This window comes from Lemur catta, chromosome 1 (genome assembly GCF_020740605.2).
Source record: "Lemur catta isolate mLemCat1 chromosome 1, mLemCat1.pri, whole genome shotgun sequence".
Classification (NCBI taxonomy): Eukaryota; Metazoa; Chordata; class Mammalia; order Primates; family Lemuridae; genus Lemur; species Lemur catta.
In genome coordinates, this window is record NC_059128.1 from 176,835,747 (window position 1) to 176,841,264 (window position 5,518).

The 5,518-nt window shown below is 36.7% G+C and overlaps 1 pseudogene; it reads left to right on the forward strand.

Moving 5' to 3' along the window:
- The first annotated feature begins 5,217 nt into the window (after positions 1-5,217).
- Positions 5,218-5,313, forward strand: LOC123631215 (annotated as a pseudogene).
- Positions 5,314-5,518: the final 205 nt, after the last annotated feature.

A 5,518-nucleotide genomic window follows, 5' to 3' on the forward strand; every position in this document is an offset into this window, starting at 1 on the left:
TGTGTGTGTGTGTGTGTGTGTGTGTGTGTGTGTGTTCAGATATATGTATATGGTATGTGGAAAAGATTTGTGATTCTACATATTCTGAATGTTGTGGAGAAATTCAAACTGGTTTTATATGATTACACAAGTGGATGGATTCTAAGAGCTCCTATTAACCTTCCTTATTTTTAAATAATTCCATATCTAATCTATTTCAGCCAGTTGAGAATTCATCTATTGTTCAAGTTCTAATAAATATTCTAGTGTACACATTTTGGCATTATTATATTTTATATTTTTTCTTTGACAAAAAATAATTTTAATTTAGCTTTACTATTTAAGGAATGGGAAATGTTGCATTACTCTCTCTCTCTCCCTTCCTCTTTCTCTCTCTCTCGTCTCTTGAGTTGAAGTTACTGAAACCATTGGAGCATGAGACTAGGAAATGGGGGAAGGGGCTGAGACCAGATGCAGGGGCTTGAAGATTGTGTGCAGGTGTCAAAGTAAACAACCCTCAAGCAGAAGCTAACTAGTAGAGGTGATAATCACAGGCAATAATTGGCTTCAGCTGGCTTCTTAGCCATCTCTTTCACCTTATATAAACTTTGTCTAATTACAATATCATTTACTTTGTGATTTCAAAATTTCTCCACTCTTAAATCAGCATGATAGTTCCAAGACAACCATATAAAATATGAAAATAAGAGGCAACCCAATTCTAGGAATTGCTACCCAAATTCTTAATAAAAGCCAACCCGTTAGCCTTGACTATTCCTCCTCTCAATTAGTAGGACTTCAAAAGACCAAAAACCACTTCCTCCTGGTGCAGCTGCTCTTTTTGAGCATGTCTGCTCTCTTTGTCTTGACAGTGTACTTTTGCTTTCAATAAAAAAAACTGGTGCTTACTTGCCTTACATGATGCATACTGAAATTCTTTTCTCCTGAGGATCACCAAGAACCTGGATAAAAAACCTCCACTGGAAGGCTGCTAACAAAACCATTATTTAAAAAATATTAGGAAAACTAATCTGTAAGTGTTGTCCTAAAATTACGTTTTTAAGATCAATACAAGTTCATAAAGACAGAATTTTGGGCAGGTAATTTGTTTTCTCTTTTAGTTTTTAAACCATTGACATTTTAATAAGTTCATAGATGTGTCAAATGTTTACCAAGTTTTACATCCACAATGTTTATAAGAAATTCAGTCAGAGACATGGTTTACTCCCAAATTTTATTGATTGCTCTAGTTTTAAAGTTTACTTGAAACCCTTTTTCAGACGTAAAATAAGTTATCACTTAAAATTATACCACTGGCAAAAAAATTAATTTGGCATTTAAGCATTTTACAGTATGTATTCTTTTCTGATAACATGTAATGACTTAGACCTACAATTTGCTGAGCTACATCAATAAACCATATGAATGAGTTAAAGCAAACTTTTCTAAAATGAATTTATTAAAACCTAGGGTTGCTCCCTTTCATCATATTTCTAACATGTTCTATGAAAAATGATGTCCTTGTTCAACTAAAGTTTGGAAATATGCTAAAGGGAAACATTAAAAATAATAATTATAATGTTTTATATTGGTATAAAGAAAAACTCTCAAACTTATTTGACTTTGGAATTCCATTTATAAAATATATCTATGAATGGGCTCCAAAAGGTTTGGTCTGTGGAATACATTTTCAGAAATTCTGAAGATCACACACCTCCTAATAAGACTACTTTATAACTGAAATATAACAAACCAGAAGAATCTCCCTGTGACTTTACTTTTATTTATTTATTTATTGCATTTCAAATTGCCCTGAGACTCCTAGGGCAATTGTAAAGCAACCACTGTATTTTATCTAACACTATTCTTCCAGCCCGGCGTAAGTTAGCCTTCCTTTTTAATCATAATTCATTTGTCATGGAAAATGACATCATATTTAATTTCACTTACAACTTGATAATTACAACCATTGCCTTCAAAATAAGATGCAAGTAATTAAATAGGCTTGCAATAAGCCACCTGGTGACTTAATTAGTCATGTATGCAATTTGAAGGTGAGATTAATTGCAAAAGTAAAAGTTACAATTCATAAAATGAAATCTAAAGCTGAAAACTTCACTTCATATTCTTTTAATTTCCATTGGCTGATTCAAGCTCCAAACATCTGGATCCCTGGTTCTTCTAATGAGGAATATGCTGGCATTGCTATGCAGAGACATACTGTACTCTCACTGGAAAAATTGGAGCCTAAATTAAATATATGACTAAGCAATAATGACATTTTAACAGTGATGTTGAGTAGTCAATAACAGCAGGTAAAGAACTCATCTAAGAAATGTTTCTCTAAAAATGCCTAAAATATCACTATGTATGCAATAAATAAATTTCACTTACATATTTATTATTTTTCTTTGTTTACTTCCTAAAAAATGTTATATGACATAATAAAATTAGACATATGATAAAAAACATAGTGGCATAATATCAGTGAAGTATGTTTCTTTGTTTGTATTTACAGATAGTTTACCTTATCCTTACTCCTTCTGAAGTTTGCATGTGTTTTTGGGAGAGTCAGTGAGTGATTAGAAAAAAATATTTTATGAGAAATATAACAGAAAGATCACATTTTATTGCATTCTTTACTGTAATTGAAATGTATTGCAAATGGAAAATTTTAATTTAAAGAAATGGTCTTCAAAGCCAACCTTTATTGAGAAGGAATAAATAACATTTTCTAACTTCATTTAATTTTCATTTAACTTACCAAAAGGCAAGGTCTGAGGACTCATCTCACAGAACTTTTCTCATAGAGAGTGTACCCATTTGGCTCATGATACTTAGGTCATAAAGCTACCTACTCTAGGGGATAAGAACAACATTACCTAAAGGACGTAAAAACTACAACATACACCTTTTCACTTGTGGAATTTAGGGAAGAAAATAAACTCATGAGAAGCAGAGATCAAACACCTTAATTAAATCTACCTTTGACAGGCCAAAGCCTCAAGAGAAGATGTGTTTAAGACAGGGTAAAGGGAATTATGAGGATAGAATTCATTTGTTCCCAGTTGGGGAAATGGAATGAAATGAGTATCCCATTTGGGACTGTGGGAATATGTACCTAAACAAGATGGTCTCACTCCAAAATAAGGTAGCCTTTATCAAGTAATGAGATGAAAACTTCATTGATAGATAGAAGAAGGCCTCAGTTTTTACCTCCAAGTCTTCTTAGATCTCTTGTGTCATAAAGGTATTCAGAATTTTCCATGCTCCTAGTGTTACCAGGAGCATGGTAACACAAAATGTTTAAGATTGCCTGGGCCGGGCGAGGTGGCTCACGCCTGTAATCCTAGCCCTCCAGGAGGCCGAGGCGGGTGGATCGCTCAAGGTCAGGAGTTGGAGACCAGCCTGAGCAAGAGCGAGACCCCGTCTCTACTAAAAATAGAAAGAAATTATCTGGCCAACTAAAATATATATAGAAAAAATTAGCCGGGCATGGTGGCACATGCCTGTAGTCCCAGCTACTCGGGAGGCTGAGGCAGTAGGATCAGCTTAAGCCCAGGAGTTTGAGGTTGCTGTGAGCTAGGCTGACGCCACGGCACTCACTCTAGCCCGGGCAACAGAGCGAGACTCTGTCTCGAAAGAAAGAAAGAAAAGAGGAAAGGAAAGGAAAGGAAAAGGAAAAGGAAAAGGAAAAGGAAAAGGAAAAGGAAAAGGAAAAGGAAAAGGGAAAGGAAAGGAAAGATTGCCTGGAAGAACACCATGGAAAGACACAAGATGAATCATTTAAGGCACAAGTTGGTTAAAGGACTATGACATTGTGAGATAATAAGATGTATGTATTTGGTCTTTGTCCCCAGTTCCTGGAACAAAGCTCCTAAAACCCTTGCAATTCCCTGAGTAATAAGAGTGATAGAAACATCTTTTGTTATAAGCCCCCAATTTCTAAGAACCTTGGAATCTCCAAAGTGATGAGTATGCTTTTTGTATGCTAATGAGATGACTGGTGGGCTTGGGGCCCCTAGATAGGTTCAGGATGGGAGCAGGTCACAAGAAAGACCAAGGCATAATTATAGGGTTGAAATTTTCAGCTCTACTCCGAACCTCTGGAGAGGGAAGGGGGACTGGAGATTGAGATAATCACCAAATGACTAATGATTTAATCAATCTTGCCTACATAATGGAGCCTCCATATCAACAGAGTTCAGAGAGTTTTCAGGTTGATGAACACATCCAGGTACTGGTAGAATAGCATATAGAGAGGGCATGGAGTTTCTATGCCCCCTCCACCTTGCCCTACACATCCCTTCCATTTGGCCGTTCCTGAGTTATATCCCTTATAATAAACCAGTGATGTTAAATAAAGCATGTTGCTGAGTTCCATGAGCCATTCTAGCAAATTGTTGAACCTCAGGAGGGGCTTGTGTCAATACCCTGAATTTATAGCTAGTCAGTCAGAAGTCCCAGTGGTCCAGGACTTATGATTGCATCTGAAGTAGGGGGCAGTCTTGTGAGACTGAGGCCTTCACATACGGGATCTGATGCTAACTCCAGGTAGTTATTTCCAGAAATTAATTGAATTGTAGGATACCTCTCTAGTGTCAGAGAATTGGTTGGTGTGGGGAAAAAAAAATCCCCATACATTTGGTTTCAAAAATGTTGTGAGTAAAAACAGCTTATAATAGGGACAAAGATAGAAATTCAGAAGGATCTAATGAGCCAGGAAGACTCAAGGCATTGGCAAGGACCAAAGACCTGAAATATCATGAGTAATTGTGAAACTGCCTATATTAAAATAAAGTAAGGCCATAGGCAGGAATAGTGATAAAATTCTGATTTCTATAAGAAGTATAGGTATAGCTAAAAGTTAACGAGTCACTGTTCCTTAACTTCCCTACTACTATAACAACCTACTGCTTAAGTGTCACAATCCTTGACAGGTGCAAGATTTGTGACTTCCACAACCACTTCTACAGATAACATCACTATTGCGAAACCTAAGATGGGTCGTTGAAATATCTTCTAGACTCTGCATTTGAAGAGACTGACTGGCATCAACTAGACCAGTATCCATGCATGGGAACTGATCCAACAAGTCCAGCATCCTGCTACCCAGGAACTCCTGTTTACCAAAAAGACAATTTCTGCTTCCCCACCCTATGAGCTTATCTCCAGCCAATCAGCAGACCCAATTCCCTGGCCTTTGTGTGCCAAACCACCTTTAAAAATCTTAGCCCCGTGCTTGCTTCGGCAGCACATATACTAAAATTGGAATGATACAGAGAAGATTAACATGGCCCCTTCAGGCAAATTCGTGAAGTGTTCCATATAAAAAAAAAAAAAAGAAAGAAAAAAAAAATCTTAGCCCCTAATTTCTCTAGAATATGGATTTAAGAAATTTCTTCCATCTCCTCACCTGGCACCTTGTGATATTAAGCTCTTTCTCCACTGTAGCTCCTGCTATCTCAGTATATTGGCCTTTATCTAGGGCCAATGGGCAAGGGACCCAACTGGGCAGTAACAATTGTTTTGCACTGAG